This window comes from Microplitis mediator, chromosome 11 (genome assembly GCF_029852145.1).
Source record: "Microplitis mediator isolate UGA2020A chromosome 11, iyMicMedi2.1, whole genome shotgun sequence".
Classification (NCBI taxonomy): Eukaryota; Metazoa; Arthropoda; class Insecta; order Hymenoptera; family Braconidae; genus Microplitis; species Microplitis mediator.
In genome coordinates, this window is record NC_079979.1 from 1,444,032 (window position 1) to 1,463,091 (window position 19,060).

Genomic DNA, 19,060 nt, shown 5'->3' on the forward strand with positions numbered 1-19,060 from the left:
ATAAAAAAAATTTTTTTTTTCGTTTTTTTTTTTTTTAAATTGTTTTCATCATTAAGAATGTATTTCTTTCTCTTGACAACTATTTTTGGTTTTATATTACTCGAAAAAAATTTTTTAAAGCGTAAAAAATCGTTCACTCTCGATTACCTTAATTACTAATTGTTATTTAATAAAAAAAAAAACAATTGTATAGTTTTACTTTATTTCAAAAATTTATCAAGTAAAAAAAAAAATTTAATTTTTATAATTTTTTAGTGACCAAATTTGCCTCTTACATAGAGAAACGGCCGAAAAATATGAAAAAATAATTTTTTCGGAAGTTTCGGCTGGTCCATTTTGCCCCAGGTGTTATGCGTAGGGCTAGAAATGTGGAATTATAATAATTTTTTTTTAATTTGACGATAAAAATATGAGAAAATCACTTTTTCAAAATTTTTGGATTGTCCATTTTGCCCCAAATGTCATGCGTAGGGGTAAAAATGCGCAAACATATCGGATTTATAGTAATTAGGCGAAAAAAAAAAAAATTTTTTTTTTGATCAAAATTTCAGGGGGGCCGCTCTGCCCCACCCTCCCCTATATTCAAATATTTACAATGAAAATTAAATAAATTAAACGAGGTACAACCTTAGTAACACGTGTTTAAGCAAGATTCTGGAGTAAATATCTTGAGGAAATCTTTAGTCACTAGTGTCTTTTTCTACGTATGTGTCTTTCGCAAGATCGTATATTAAGAAACCTATGTCAAGATTTGTGTATGTTTTGCTCATGGTATCGTACATAAGAATATTAAAGATATCTTGAACACGGTGCAATGAGTAGGTACTCACGCATGGTCTGCTCAAGATCTGCTCAAGACTTAAGGTCAATTTCGAGCCTTGAGCAGATCTTGAGCAGACCATGCGCAATTATTTTCAACCATACACGGAAAGAAAATTATGGGAAGTTTTGCTATGCATTATGGGAATAGTTCCCATAATGGTATGGGAATAGTACCTATACTACTATAGGGATGGTTCCCATATATTATGGGAACCATCCCCATAATAGTATGAGAATAGTTCCCATACCATTATAGGAATGGTTCCCATAATGATATGGGAATGGTTCCCATACCATTATGGGAACCATTCCCATAATGATATGGGAATCATTCCCATACTATTATGGGAACCATTCCCATAATGATATGGGAATCATTCCCATACTATTATGGGAATGGTTCCCATATTGGTATAGGAACTATTCCTATAATATTATGGGAACTATTCCCATAATGTTATGGGAACCATCCCTATAATATCATAAAATTTTTTTTTTGCACAATAGTGTAGAAATTTCCCAAAATTTGAATTTTCTTGAATGTTTTGTGCTGACAAAAAATTCTTGTTAAAAATTTTAATGTTTTTTTGCCAAATACGATTTTTTTTTTCAATGTTTGAATTTTGGTTTTTATGTTTAATAATATTTCTGTGTATTGTGGAAGTGATTACCACACTTCTTTAAATTAATTTTTTCTTGATAATATGGGAACCATTCCCATAATATTATAGGAATGGTTCCTATAATAGTATGGGAACTATTCCCATAATATTATGGGAATGATTCCCATAATGGTATATGAACCATTCCAATTGCATTATGGGAATCATTCCCATAATATTATGGGAATAGTTCCCATACTATTATAGGAACCATTCCCATAATGTTATGGGAATGGTTTCTATAATATTATAGAAAGTATTCCTATAATGATAGGAACCATTCCTATAGTGTTATGGGTATCATTCCCATAATTATAGGAACTATTCCTATAATTATGGGAATCATTCCTATAATTATAGGAACCGCTCCCATAATTTATGGTCGTAATTCCTATGATGGTATAGGAAAAAATTTCACAAAATTATGGGAACCGCTGCCATAATTTTCTTTCCGTGTAGTCTTCCTCCAGAATTGAGTTAATCTGGCACGAATTTCTTGTGTAAGGCTCGCACTAGGCTTGCAATTTAAATCTGGTCACAAGTATCTGCAGCAAGACACATACGTAAAAAAAGATACTCGCATCTATCGATCTTGAGAGCAGACTTGCTCAAAAATTGAAAAAGATTGTTATATGAAAATAGAAAATTTAATTTAAATCTTAATTTAAATTTGAATCTTATTCAAAACCTTTCTAGAAGACTTTCAAGAGTCTCAAAAATTGCATATTTAAAATTCTTACAAGGATTTCACATTAACGTCTTATAGAAATTATGTGTGACTTTCACATAAATCTTGTAAGATTCTTACAAAAAACTTGTAAGATTCTTATAGGAACCTCATGTAAAAGTCCTACAGGAATTTCATGGAAGCTTAAATTTATACCCCTATTTATGGTAAGAATGGCGCATACGCTAATGTTTATGTTTTGTTTTCTCATAATAGAAAAGAACGACTTTCTCTCCTCTAAACAGGGTAGTAATTTAAACTTGCGTCGCAGGTATGGTGATATTTTTTTGTTGCGTAACAAAAACATAGACAAGAATATTTAGTAATCAGTTGTAAAAACAATTTATTGTTTTAAATTTAATGAATTATTGTTATTCCAGACGCGAGAAAAAAAAAGAGAGTGTAATCTGTTTATATATTTTTCAAATACAGCTGTAGATAAACAGATTTTACGTCGACAACCCAAACGATTAAATAAATTGGGAACTTTATAAATACTCGGGGCACGAGGATAATTTTGGTAATTTCAGTTACATTGAATTGTAGATGATTTTTTTTTTTGGTAAGTCCTCGTCTCTATTGATTACTCTTAATATTATTTTTAAATTAACTAAAAAAATTTGGAGGAAGTTAAGGAAAATAGTTTTATAATAAATTGAATTCTCATAGTCTTGCAAATCCATATAAGAAAACTTAATAATTCTAATGGGTTTCTTGGTGAATTCCTAGATAGATTTCTGTACACAGAGAGAAATTTATAGTAACAATTACAATATATTATGGGAATGGTTCCTATAATGCATGGCAACCGGTTTTTTTTAAATGTTGATTATACGAACGGCACCCATATATATTATAGTTATCATAACTATAATATTATAGTAATCATTACCATAATATTATGGTAACCGTTACCATAATATTATAGTAATGGTTACCATAATATTATGGTAACCGTTACCATAATATTATAGCAATGTTTACCATAGTATAATGAGAAAGATTAACATAACTTTATGGTAACCATTACCATATATATGGTAACCATTACCATAATATATGGTAACCACTACCATACTGTTATAGTAACATTTACCAGAGTATAATGGGAAAGGTTACCATAACATTATGGTAACCATTACAATAATATATGGTGACCATTACCATACTATATAGTAACCACTACCATACTATTATAGTAACATTTACCATAGTATAATGGGAAAGATTACCATAACATAATGGAAAAGATTACCATAATATTATGGTAACCATTACCATAATATATGGTAACTACTACCATACTGTTATAGTAACATTTACCAGAGTATAATGGGAAAGGTTACCATAACATTATGGTAACCATTACCATAATATATGGTAACCAAGACCATAATATATAGTAACCACTACCATACTGTTATAGTAACATTTACCAGAGTATAATGGGAAAGGTTACCATAACATCATGGTAACCATTACCATAATATATGGTAACCATGACCATAACATATGGTAACCATGACCATAACATATGGTTACCATTACCAAAATTTATGGTAACCATTACCATAATATATGGTAACCATGACCATAATATATGGTTACCATTACCATAATTTATGGTTACCATTACCATAATATATGGTAACCACTACCATACTGTTATAGTAACATTTACCAGAGTATAATGGGAAAGGTTACCATAACATTATGGTAACCATTACAATAATATATGGTGACCATTACCATACTATATAGTAACCACTACCATACTATTATAGTAACATTTACCATAGTATAATGGGAAAGATTACCATAACATAATGGAAAAGATTACCATAATATTATGGTAACCATTACCATAATATATGGTAACTACTACTATACTGTTATAGTAACATTTACCAGAGTATAATGGGAAAGGTTACCATAACATTATGGTAACCATTACCATAATATATGGTAACCAAGACCATAATATATAGTAACCACTACCATACTGTTATAGTAACATTTACCAGAGTATAATGGGAAAGGTTACCATAACATCATGGTAACCATTACCATAATATATGGTAACCATGACCATAACATATGGTCACCATGACCATAACATATGGTTACCATTACCAAAATTTATGGTAACCATTACCATAATATATGGTAACCATGACCATAATATATGGTTACCATTACCATAATTTATGGTTACCATTACCATAATATATGGTAACCACTACCATACTGTTATAGTAACATTTACCAGAGTATAATGGGAAAGGTTACCATAACATTATGGTAACCATTACCATAATATATGGTAACCAAGACCATAATATATCGCGTGCCAAATGCCAAAAGGGCGTATTACAGCAGTTAGATCGGGTTCCATGCCAAAAGGGCGTATAAAAAAAATTTTTTTTGCCATTTTTTTTAGAATCGCTCGAACCGTAAAGATCTGCAGAAAAAAATTTTTGAACGTACTAACGCCAAAAAGGCGTATCTTAAGATATACGCCCTTTTGGCTTCAGGAAATTGTCGGTCTAAAGCCAAAAGGGCGTATAAAAAAAAAAATCAGGATTTTTCAAAATTTCGAAAAACAGTCTTCAAAATTGTCCGGAGGTTTGTATGAAAAAAAATTCCGAAAAAGTCAACATTTTCGGTGATAGTAACTTTAATTTTTCATCATCTTGGACAATCCGATGTAATTGAAATAATCATTAACTTTAATTTTTAATCAACTGGAAAATTCCCAAATAATTAATAATTATAAGCTAGAGATAATTAAGTTTAATATTCGTTCGTATATTTAACGCAACGCGGAGCGTATGGTGGAGAGCTAGTATTTGAGACATACGCCCTTTTGGCTTTGGAAATTTTTTTTTTATTTTTAGGCTTAGAACATGTTTACAAAACGATTGGCACCAAAAAAAAAAAATTATACGCCCTTTTGGTTTTGCAAAGCCAAAAGAGCGTATAATCTTTATACGCCCTTTTGGCATTTGGCACGCGATATGGTCTTTTAGACTGTTTATCTAAAATGATAAGTTTTGCCAGAATAATTAACTTAACATAAGACTATCTTTTATAATTAATTTTCTAGCTCAAATAATCTAAAATGTCAAGAATCTTTCTTATCTTCGTCATAATCGCAATGTTTTCCTTGGTTGCAACAGAGGAATGCCGTAACATCGGCCAACGTGTAAGTCAAGAATAATAAATTTTTCCAGTACACAATAATCACTCATTACTATTGTCAATACTATTATTATTTTTCAGTGTTCAGAAGAAGAGAAATGCTGTGGATCAGCGATTTGCAGTATGAGACATGGAGGTCCACCCATATGCATGTCATAACTATCGATGTTTTTTTTGATAATTTTATAAATAAAACTATTTTTATTCAAAATAACTTACAAATTTTCTTATTATTAACCCTGTTGTTTGATAATCAACACAAGTATGAATAAAATGTCTTGAAATAATAATTTTAAATTTATGGACTCGCGGTATAAAACTTTTTAGTAGGAAATTATATTTTCCAAAAAAAAAAATGCTATTAGTGAGTTCGTGTATGCGATAATTAAAAAGTTACAGCCCGAAATCTAAAATCTTCCAAATGAAAAATTTTGTTTTCTTACCTTTAACTGTAAAGTCTCATATCTTTATAAATATTGAATACACGAACTCGCGGCATAAGACTTTTTTGTAGAAAACTCAATTTTCTACAAAAAAGTCTTATGCCGCGAGCCGTTATTTTGAATATTTAAAAAGTTATAGCCCAAAAACAAAACCGGAAAGATTGTAAATTTTCATTTTTCAATTCCCAATGAAAAAAGATTTTATACAATTGTATAGAATTATATATCAATTATATATGGACTATATATAATTATATAGACTATATATAATTGGATAGAAAAAATGACCCGATCCAATTGTATACAATTTGTATAGAAAATTGTATACAATGCTATACAAATTGTATACAATTCTATATAATTATATACAATAAATGTTTCATAAATTTTCCATTCTTTGAGGAATTTATTGAGTTCTAGTACCGCCGCACGTATGAGAATATTTTGATCCGAAGCCACCTAGTAGCGAAATTTCAAACTAAATTTTCATCACTGTGATTAAACAAAATTTACGTGATGTACTGTCAGGCTATGTACAAAAATAGGATTCAGAAAAAAATAATTTGGAAAAAACTAAAAATTCAAAATAAAAGAAAGTTCAAATGGGTCACTATTTTATTTTTTTTTGTAATTTATTTTGAAACCTAATTTTTAACATGACATATAATAACAATAAGTTTTACAGCGTTGCATATAGCCAAGTTCATATCTAATTATTTTATGTAGAACTTAATTCAAATATATGAATATATTATACACAGAAAAAAGTATTTCTTGGCACAAAAAATTGTTACTCGCCCCAATAAAATTTTTACTTGTCTCAATAAATTTTTTGCATTATAAATTGAAAACAAAAAATTTATTGGAGCAAGGAAAAATTTTTTGAGGCGATAAAAAAATTATTGCGCCAATAAATTTTTTCTAGTTCTAAGAAAATTTTAGCCTTCAATTTATAATGCAAAATATTTCTTACGCCAAGAAATCCTTTTTTTCTGTGTATTAATAGTCATTTATTTTGAAATATTGGAGTCGGCAAATGGCATATATAATAATCCGGAGGAAATTCAAGACAAAATCCTAGACGAACCTTAAGTCTCTAACCAAGACAAAATACGAGACTAAAACCAAGACGATATTTTAGACAAAAAATTTAAAATAAACGTAAAATTGAAATAGAAACCAAATTCAGGACAAAGTCCTAGACAAAGTTCAAGTCTAAAACCGAGACAAAATTCAAGACTAAAACCACTACTGAATTCTAGACTAAAATTTTTTATGGATAGTTATATTAGCTATTCGCCACTTCAAATGTTTCAAAATAAATAACTAGTTAGGCGAGACCGGGGCACGACGGCCCCCTTAAGCCGGTCATTATTTTTTATGGCTGTTAATCTATAGGTCAACCTAATTTGGACCTTTCTTAAGCACTCCAAAAAAGCTTAAAAAAAATTTTTTTTTTTTTTTATTGAAAAAAAAGATTTTAAAATAAGATTTCAATTTTTAAATACAAATACTTTGAAGTGTCCTGTATACGTAGGAATTTTTTAAAATAGTCCTTGCGGTACTAAATTAAACATGCATTCCCTATGTTGACCGTAGTTAGAGTGAGAATTTCATTAAATAACAATCATACTTTTTTTACAACATTTTTTTAAAAGTTTAAAATTATTAATTCAATTTATAACAAGTAATTTTTTTCAATAAAAACATAAACGAGCGGTATTAATTTTTAAAGTTTGTTACTTTTAATGATTTTCAAGCTTTCTCCCATAACCTGACAAGTGAGAGATAGTGACTTGGCAACGTTGCCGTGCGCGGGAAGTTTAAAACACAGTAGAAGCCCAACAGACTTAAATAATTATAAAAACTTTACGGATATAGGTTAAACATAAGGTTACCGTATAGGGAAGGGTAAATATATATTATATTTAAAATAATAAAAGGTATAAATTATAAATAACTGCAATACAAATATTTATTATTTGTTATCTCCAACTATGTATAACCTCGACATTATTCAAAACACTTTCTACAACACATGCTCAAGGGGAAAAATATTTTAAGTTAGAATGCAACGTAGCCAAGTCTGAGAAAAGACGCAATGGATCATTTTTATACTTCTGCGCATATAAGAGGATGCACAAAAGTGTACTGTATCTCAATCACTTCTTATTGTACTTAGAATGTTTTACACGAGAGAAATCGTTCTAAAAGTTGCGAACTACTGCTACCGATGAATCTCCTTAAGCACAAATAGACTATTTCCGTGCCCTTATAATCCCATGGACCTTAAATTTATTAGAAAAAAAATATATCTAGCTGATTCAACCAGTTTTATTGAAATTTTTATTTTTTGATTTTAACCACAATAAAATCTGTTGACCTAAAAGAGCTTTAATCAATAAATTTTTCAAATTCATTTTAGTTTAGAATAAGAAAAAATTTTTCTGTAGCAAATTTCTTTTTAGTGGTCCATTTTGCCCCAGATATCGCAGATCAGCTTTAAATATCTTTAGATCACCCTGTAGTCTAGGTCGAAAAATAACACAAATATTGTGTGGACCGTTTCTAACACCCAGATTGTGTTGATTTGAACCTAACATTTTTTACTGTGTTGACATCTGATAGAACCGTAAGACTAGAAGGGAGATGAGCGAGCAGACTGATAAAAAAATAATACGATTGATATTAATAAACGAATAAACAATACAATAATCTCATTGTTTTTAGTTCCATTGTCTTATTGTTTATCGAGATACTATCAACAGCTTTCAGGAATTAGTTTATTTATTTATTTTACGAATACAATGGAAGGAAAACAAAATGTGGGTCACCAGTCCGAGTGATTAAATAATCAGAGAATCATATAAATACTCAGGACACCGTGAAAATTGTATCATAGTTTCTTCAGTTACATTCCATTGTCAGTGATATTACTTGGTAAGTACTTGACTTTGTTTATGTTATTTCCGGAAATTCGATTTACTATAAAATATTTGGAAATATTACGGCAATCATTTTTCGATAAAATTAAATTCCCACTACCTAAGGGACTCATATAGAAAGCCGTATTAATTCTCATGGGTTTTTACATGGATTCCGACCCTAGCAGACCTGAGTTACCGTAAATTTACGGTATTTTTACCGTAAATCTAGCGTAGAATACCGTAAAATTCGAGTAGATTTACCGTAAATTACGGTAAACCCACCGGAAGGGAATGGTTCCCATAATATCATGAAAAAATTAATTTAAAGAAGTGTGGTAATCACTTCTACAACACACAGAAATATTATTAAACATAAAAACAAAAATTCAAACATTGAAAAAAAAAATCGTATTTGGCTAAAAACATTAAAATTTTTAACAAGAATTTTTTGTCAGCACAAAGCATTCAAGAAAATTAAAATTTTGGGAAATTTCTACACTATTGTGCAAAAAAAAATTTTATGATATTATAGGAATGGTTCCCACAATATTATAGGAATAGTTCCTATATCAATATGGGAACCATTCCCATAATGGTATGGGAACTATTCTCATACTATTATGGGGTCGGTTCCCATAATATATGGGAACCATTCCTACAGTAGTATAGGTACTATTCCCATTCCATTATGGGAACCATTCCCATAATGGTATGGGAACCATTCCCATATCATTATGGGAACCATTCCCATAATGGTATGGGAACCATTCCCATGTCATTATGGGAACCATTCCCATAATGGTATGGGAACTATTCTCATACTATTATGGGGATGGTTCCCATAATATATGGGAACCATTCCCATATCGTTATGGGAACCATTCCCATACCATTATGGGAACCATTCCCATACCATTATGGGAACCATTCCCATAATGGTATGGGAACCATTCCCATGTCATTATGGGAACCATTCCCATAATGGTATGGGAACCATTCGCATAATGGTGTGGGAACTATTCTCACACTATTATGGGGATGGTTCCCATAATATATGGGAACCATTCCTACAGTAGTATAGGTACTATTCCCATACCATTATGGGAACCATTTCCATATCATTATGGGAACCATTCCCATATCATTATGGGAACCATTTCCATATCATTATGGGAACCATTCCCATAATGGTATGGGAACTATTCTCATAATATTATGGGGATGGTTCCCATAATATATGGGTACCTTCCTATAGTAGTATAGGTACTATTCCCATACCATTATGGGAACCATTTCCATAATGGTATGGGAACCATTCCCATATCATTATGGGAACCATTTCCATATCATTATGGGAACCATTCCCATAATGGTATGGGAACTATTCTCATAATATTATGGGGATGGTTCCCATAATATATGGGTACCATTCCTATAGTAGTATAGGTACTATTCCCATACCATTATGGGAACCATTCCCATAATGCATAGCAAAACTTCCCATAATTTTCTTTCCGTGTACAGTGCCGAATAGCTCAACTGGTAGAGCACTTGGCGCGATACCGATATGGTCTGGGTTCGATTCCCAGTTCGGGCTATCTATATTTTTCTCAATTAATCCATAAATTGTCTTATTGAGAAGGTTATTTGCATGTTTAGGTTTCCACTATATTTAAATGGTCACTATGTGGCCTAGCTGAGGTGTAGCCGTTAAGGGCCAAAGTGATAAATTTCGCCAAAATGATAACTTTGATATAATAATACTTTTAAAAGTTAATTTTCTAGCTCAAATAATCCAAAATGTCGAGAATCTTTTTCATCTTCGCTATAATCGCATTATTTTCTTTGATTGCAACAGAAGCTTGCATTGATATCGGTGGAGAAGTAAGTCTAGAATAATAAATTTCTCTAGTTCACAATAATTACTACTTCTATTATTTTATATTTTTCTTTTCTTTACAGTGTAATAGACATACTAATAACAACTGTTGTGGAGGCTTAACATGCACTGGATTACTCAATAAGGGTTATTCGGATTCATGTACTCTAGTATTTTGAAAAGTTTATAAACTTCAAATGACATATGATTTCAACAATTCTGTTCAATAAAAATATTCTCAGTTGACGAGTTGTTTAAATTTTATTATTTTCCAATATATTGAAATTTTTATAAAAATAAAATAGGCCATAAAACTTTTTCCAGAAAATAAATTTTTCGAATCTTGGTGATTTTTTTGGTAAATTCTTTGGGATCGATAAATTTGATCTCGAATTCAGTCTCAAATTTTAGCTGCAAATGAGCGTATTCTTGACCATAATTATAAACTTTGATTGGAAAATTCTAGAAGAATTAAATCGGAGTTCCTAACCTCACTTATTGAATTTCGACGTTGCGTTCATTTCCGCTTTTATACTGTAGCGGTTCAGGTGAGGTCTTATTTTCCACTGGAGCTCTATAAATAACTAAATGGCGCCCACAATGATAAGGAAACATTTTCATAAATTACGGAAATATTTCCTAAACACGGAAAAAAAAATTATGGAAACTGTTCCCGTAATTTTGTGAAATTTTTTCCTATACCATCATAGGAATTACGACCATAAATTATGGGAGCAGTTCCTATAATTATACGAATGTTTCCATAATTATAGGAATAGTTCCTAAAATTATGGGAATGATACCCATAACGTTATGGGAATAGTTCCTCTAATTGTAGGAATGGTTCCTATAATTTATAGGAATACTTTCAATAATATCATGGGAATCATTCCGATAATATATAGGAATTATTTCTATAAATTATAGAAATCATTCCCATAAATTATGGGAAACATTCCCATAACATTATAGGAACTACTATACCATTATGGGAACTATTCCCATAACATTATAGGAACTACTTCTATACCATTATGGGAACTATTCCCATAATATTATAGGAATAGTTCCCATAATGATATAGGAATAGTTCCTATACCATTATGGGAATCATTCCCATAATATTATGGGAATAGTTCCCATACCATTATAGGAACCATTTCTATAATATTATGGGAATAGTTCCCATACTATCATGAAAATATTAATTTAAAGAAAAGTGTGGCAATCACTTTTACAATACACAGAAATTTGATCAAGTATAGAAACAAAAATTCAAACATTAAAAAAAAATCCATATATAGCAAAAATATTGAAATTTTTAACAAAAAAATTTTTTTTAACAAATTTAGCGTCGAAGAACATGGAAAGAGAATTATGGCAGCGGTTCCCATAATTTTGTGAAATTTTTTCCTATACCATCATAGGAATTACAACCATAAATTATGGGAGCGGTTCCGATAATTATAGGAATGTTTCCCATAATTATAGGAATACTTTCTATAACATTATGGGAATCATTCCTATAATTTACGGGAATGGTTCCTATAATTTATAGGAACTATTCCCATAACTTATAGGAACCATTCCCATAATATTATGGGAATGGTTCCTATAATAGTATGGGAACTATTCCCATAATATTATGGGAATGATTCCCATAATGCAATTGGAATGGTTCGTATACCATTATAGGAATCATTCCCATAATACTATGGGAATAGTTCCCATACTATTATAGGAACCATTCCTATAATATTATGGGAATGGTTCCCATATTATCATGAAAAAATTAATTTAAAGAAGTGTGGTAATCACTTCTACAATACACAGAAATATGATTAAACATAAAAACAAAAATTCAATCATTGAAAAAAAAATCGTATTTGGCTAAAAACATTAAAATTTTTAACAAGAATTTATTGTCAGCACAAAACATTCAAGAAAATTCAAATTTTGGGAAATTTCTACACTATTGTGCGAAAAAAAAATTTTATGATATTATAGGAATAGTTCCTATATCAATATGGGAACCATTCCCATAATAGTATGGGAATGATTTCCATACCATTATGGAAATGTTTCCGATAATGATATGGGAATAGTTTCCATAATATTATGGGAACCATTCCTATAATGCATAGGAAAACTTCCCATAATTTTCTTTCCGTGTACTCGATGGACATAAAAGTTGCTCTTACAATTAACTTTACGACCAGTTCTGTTAACGTAAATCAACTAGGGTGGGGATAAGCAGCTGAACAATAAAAGAAAATATATCGATAAAAATAAACGATTGAATAATACAAATAATTTGTTGTTTTCACTCCATTGTCTCATTGTTTATAGAAATACTATTAATAAATCCCGAACTTTGTTTATTTATTTATTTTTCGAGCAAAATAAATGAGAAACAGATCGTGCATTATTAGTTCGAGTGGTTAAATAAATAACTAATTATATAAATACTCGGGTCACAATGAGAATTGAATAATAATTATTGTGGTTACATTTCATTGTAAGTGATATTACGCGGTAAGTATTTTGCTTTATCGATTTCTCTTATTGCAGATAGTAGATTGTTACGTTTTCCTCTATCAAAAACATTAATAAGGGAATTCAGCTTAGGCTCCCCTGTGAATTCCCTTATGGTGTTTTTGGGTGACTTCTCGTATGGGAACCAATTGAGAATCTGCCGTAGATTGAGTAATATATTTTTGTAGTACTTGTAAGGTTTCTTATGGGAATGAACATCGTGTCAAATTTGTATAGGAATCCTGCTTAGGTGATCATGTGGATTTCCCTATGGAGTTTTTAGATGGATTCCTATATGGTTATCGGTCGAAATTCTCATATAGATTCTTGCATGGTTTTCCATGAGGATCCGCACCATGGCAACTCCATATGGAAATCCAGATGAGGCTCTCATGTGGATTTCCACTTAGTGTTTCCGGGTTAGTTCCAAATGGTTCAGGGAAAGAAAATTATGGGAAGTTTTCCTATGCATTGTGGGAATAGTTCCCATAATGGTATGGGAATAGTACCTATACTACTATAGGAATGGTTCCCATATATTATGGGAACCATCCCCATAATAGTATGAGAATAGTTCCCATACCATTATGGGAATGGTTCCCATAATAGCATGAGAATAGTTCCCATACCATTATGGGAATGGTTCCCATAATATTATAGGAACCATTCCCATATCATTATGGGAACCATTCCTATAATGGTATGGGAATCATTCCCATACTATTATAGGAATGGTTCCCATATTGGTATAGGAACTATTCCTATAATATTATGGGAACAATTCCCATAATGTTATGGGAACCATCCCTATAATATCATAAAATTTTTTTTTGCACAATAGTGTAGAAATTTCCCAAAATTTAAATTTTCTTGAATGTTTTGTGCTGACAAAAAATTCTTATTAAAAATTTTAATGTTTTTTTGCCAAATACGATTTTTTTTTTTCAATGTTTGAATTTTTGTTTTTATGTTTAATAATATTTCTGTGTATTGTAGAAGTGATTACCACATTTCTTTAAGTTAATTTTTTCATGATAATATGGGAACCATTCCCATAATATTATAGGAATGGTTCCCATAATGGTATACGAACCATTCCAATTGCATTATGGGAATCATTCCCATAATATTATGGGAATAGTTCCCATACTATTATAGGAATGGTTTCGATAATTTATGGGAATGGTTCCTATTAATTATAGGAACCATTCCAATATATTATAGGAATGATTCCCATAATATTATAGAAAGTATTCCTATAAATTATAGGAACCATTCCTATAATTATAGGAACCATTCCTATAATTATAGGAACCATTCCTATAGTGTTATGGGTATCATTCCCATAATTATAGGAACTATTCCTATAATTATGGGAATCATTCCTATAATTATAGGAACCGCTCCCATAATTTATGGTCGTAATTCCTCTGATGGTATAGGAAAAAATTTCACAAAATTATGGGAACCGCTGCTATAATTTTCTTTCCGTGTTTCTTATAGAAATCTTGCATAGATTTCTATAGAGATTCTTACATGGTTTCTCATTCTATCAGAGATACGAAAAAATGATAATGAGTTATTATATAGTAAATTAAATTTCCTATAAAAATAGTCTTTTTGACTTTCTACTTACAGTGATAAGTTTCGAGAGTGTAATTAACTTAACAAAATAAAACCTTAATAATTTATTTTCTAGCCCAGAAACATAAAAAAATGTCTAGACTCTTTCTCATCTTCGTCATAATTGCAATGTTTGCCGCAGTTGCAATAAAAGCATGTAGCGACTATGGTCATCAAGTACGTAATAACTTATGCATTTCAAATAAAAAACATTCACTGCTTATTGCCACAACTATTATTTTTTTTTTATTTTCAGTGCCATTATCATAGTGATTGCTGTCCACCTTATAAGTGCATCGGGCACCTCAAGAGTGGTGGTTGGGGTTGCGCAATAAGATTTTAGAAAATTTATAAGAAACTATCAATTTTCAAAGTCATGTACTGTCAATGGTGCTCTAAATAAAAAAATCTCAAACTGAAATTGCTTATTAGTTTTATTATTGTTCACCCAATTATCTAACTTCGATCCTTCCTAATCATTTCTCATAGGCATCCTTCGGGTATCCTTCCACAAACGCCAAGTGAGAATCTAAGCTGGAATCCTACATGGATTTATTTCAATAGGATCGTTTAATCCTATTGAATCACTTTACTACAGGGTCATTAGTAGCACGCGATTTACTGATATGGCCTTTGTCTGGCGTCGTAACCAGTCATGTCCTAAATCGCTCTGATAATCGGACTAGACACGTCTTATCTAAAAGTATTTTATAGTTCGACACACGCATACCGATAGAGTATTGGTTAGGCCAGCACTGATTGCTGCACTAGGCAATGGCCACTAATGCTTTAGTTTTTTCGCGAACTAATGGTTTAGTGACATTAGTGAATTTAGTATCACTACTATGTTTAGTGTCATTAATTTGAATTTCACAGTAGAGTAGTACCGACTGTTCGGAGTACTACACGGAAAGAAAATTATGGCAGCGGTTCCCATAATTTTGTGAAATTTTTTCCTATACCATCATAGGAATTACGACCATAAATTATTGGAGCGGTTCCTATAATTATAGGAATGTTTCCCATAATTATAGGAATAGTTCCTATAATTATGGGAATGATACCCATAACACTATAGGAATGATTCCTATAATTATAGGAATGGTTCCTATAATTATAGGAATGGTTCCTATAATTTATAGGAATTCTTTCTATAATATTATGGGAATCATTCTTATAATTTATGGGAATGGTTCCTATAATTTATAGGAACCATTCCCATAAATTATAGGAACCATTCCCATAATATTATGGGAATGGTTCCCATATTATCATGAAAAAATTATTTTAAAGAAGTGTGATAATCACTTCTACAATACACAGAAATATTATTAAACATAAAAACAAAAATTCAAACATTGAAAAAAAAAATCGTATTTGGCAAAAAAACATTAAAATTTTTAACAAGAATTTTTTGTCAGCACAAAACATTCAAGAAAATTCAAATTTTGGGAAATTTCTACACTATTGTGCAAAAAAAAAATTTTTTTGATATTATAGGGATGGTTCCTATAACATTATGGGAATAGTTCCCATAATATTATAGGAATAGTTCCTATACCAATATAGGAACCATTCCCATAAGAGTATGGGAATGATTCCCATACCATTATGGGAATGGTTCCCATAATGATATGGAAATGGTTCCCATAATATTATGGGAATCATTCCCATAATGGTATAGGAACCATTCCCATATCATTATGGGAACCATTCCCATAATGGTATGGGAACTATGCTCATACTATTATGGGAATGGTTCCTATAATATATGGGAACCATCCCTATAGTAGTATAGGTACTATTCCCATACCATTATGGGAACCATTCCCATAATGCATAGCAAAACTTCCCATAATTTTCTTTCCGTGTACTAACTAATCACTTCCAACAAGGTTGCAAGACTCATGAGTCAGAGTAATAATGAACACTGATAGAACATTATTCAAAACTATCCACTTCCAATAGTGTTGCAAGATCCATTAGTACTCTGACTAATCAACACTAATCCAACACTATCCAAAACTAATCACATCCAATAGTGTTGTAAGATTCACTAATCAGAGTACTAACGGTCACTAATGATCACTAATAAAACACTTCACAACACATGAATTTTAAATAGTTTTCATATAAGCGTTCATTAGTTTTTTCTAGGAATGTGTATTCGATTCGAGATTCGCCTCGAAGATTCAAAGGTTCGAATAGTTAAAATGATTAGAATAGTTTGAAAGGTTTGAATAGTTCGAAAGATTCGAACTTTTTTAAATCTTACGTTCTTTGAATTTATGATCATATGGACTTTTTTCAGGTACAAATATGATAATATGATAGTTTTTCAATTTAATAAAGCCATGAATACTAAATTTGTCAGGTGCAATAATTTTACTTACCGAAGATTCGGAAAAATTTCGAACTATTCGAATCTTCCGAACTATTTGAATCTTCCGAACTGTTCGAATCTTTCGAACTATTCAATACTCGACTCGAATATCGAATTGAATCTAGTTATTCGATCCGATTCGATTCGAACAAGATTCGCACACCCTTAGATATAATCTATCAGAAATACATGGAAATTGATAATTAACAATCAGAAGTAAATTCAATTCCCTACTCTCTTAAAATGAACCAGTGAAATTTCACTGATTTTCCAGTGAAATCCACTGATTCTCCAGTGAAATCCACTGGTTCAACCAGTGAATCGAGCGGTCACTGGTTCAACCAGTGAAATTCACTGATTCAACCAGTGGACTAAGATGATCGCTTGGCTCACTAGTTGAACCAGTGATACGCCGGTGTACTACATAAATATAAACACAATAGGTTAGATTAATTTTATTTTATTATAAACGTTTATTTAAAAACAAAGTGAACTAAAAGAGTCTTAATAACAATTATATTTAATTAAAAATTATTTTGTAATAAAATAAATAATATTTATTAGGATTTATAAAAATTTAATTTGTTTCCATTTTCAATGGGCTTTTTATATTGTTTAATTTTAAAATTATATCATTCATTTTTGAGGTTAGCTCCAAGCTATTGAAATTACTCCAAAGTTATTTATTTTTAAACTCTGTAAAAATCGTGGCATATAATTATTATTGTTATATAAAAGTTAGTTAAAATATTACATGAAGATAATCAATAAATATTATTTATTTATTGACATCATGAAACACTTAAATATACTCATGTACAGAATGCTGCTGTACCCACGCGCTTACATATTTTTAGTTCACTGGTTGAAACCAGTGAGCGCGACGTTCACTGATTCAACCAGTGAAATTCACTGGTTCAACCAGTGAACTTTTAGTCACTGGTTAAACCAGTGAACTTCACTGGTTGAATCAGTGGAGTTTCACTGGTTCATTTTAAGAGAGTACAAAAATGGTTTCTTCGACTAAACAGTTGAAGTAAACACTTAAGGAGTTTCGATACCGATTTTCGTGATAATACCAAAATTCTGAAATTTATTTTTATCGAAAGAGTTATAAAAAAAAAATCTGCTAAAATTTCAAATCGATTCACTACACTGTTTTTAATAAATAAATTTTCAAAATTCGTTTTTACACACGGGCGTAAATGGGAATCATTTTTCAGAGTGCTAAAGTTTTTGCTACAGTAATGCCAACGCTATAAATTATTCAGTATCAAATAATTAATCATTTCTGGATACATTTTTTTTTTTTAAGTTTAATCACGGGTTTGTTATTAAATTATTAATGAAATAAGATGCGAGTTATAGTTAATGACGTCACATGTGTCGTGAAGCTAAGAAACGACGGCAACTGCGTAAAATGACACAACTTTCTGTATTCCGAAGATCAAAATTTCGAAAATAATTCAATTATTAACAATTTTTCTACTGATTGGACTATTTGCTAGCACAGTTGAAGGATGTGACGGTAAATGGGTGAGTTTTTTCTCAGTTACAGCATAAAAAATAAAACCGCGAAAGTTTAAAATAAAAATTTTTCGCTTTTGAGTTCAAGTCTCATATCTTTGAAATTACGAGTATATGAACTCGCGGTATAAAACTTTTTTGTAGGAAATCCGATTTTGATCCAGTGCAAGGTTACAATAATTGTTTCTGGTGTAGATCTAGCAATTATTCCAGACTGCAGGGACCAGCTATGATAGAGGACAATAAATAAACAAATAAATAATTATTATTGAAAAATTTATGACGAAAAATTCCGCCTCGTTGGATCTGTGATGTCTTATTATAAATATAA

General features: G+C 30.6%; 2 protein-coding genes and 1 long non-coding RNA gene across 6 annotated transcripts in view; 2 read left to right on the forward strand and 1 right to left on the reverse strand.

Moving 5' to 3' along the window:
- The window catches only part of LOC130677064 (ankyrin repeat domain-containing protein 6), a 153,569-nt gene that overhangs the window by 43,437 nt on the left and 91,072 nt on the right, over nt 1-19,060 (reverse strand). The gene's annotated exons all lie outside the window — the stretch shown is intronic.
- Nucleotides 1-19,060, forward strand: part of LOC130677065 (uncharacterized) — a 95,866-nt gene that overhangs the window by 33,568 nt on the left and 43,238 nt on the right. The window lies entirely within an intron of this gene.
- Nucleotides 8,674-15,240, forward strand: LOC130677068 (uncharacterized). Of its 2 annotated transcripts, none has more exons than XR_008991524.1 (5): nt 8,674-8,795; nt 10,442-10,666; nt 10,745-11,209; nt 14,896-14,996; nt 15,076-15,240. It is a non-coding gene; the product is annotated as an uncharacterized LOC130677068 (long non-coding RNA). The 2 variants fall into 2 exon arrangements; XR_008991525.1 differs by having other exon boundaries at nt 8,735-8,795; nt 10,568-10,666.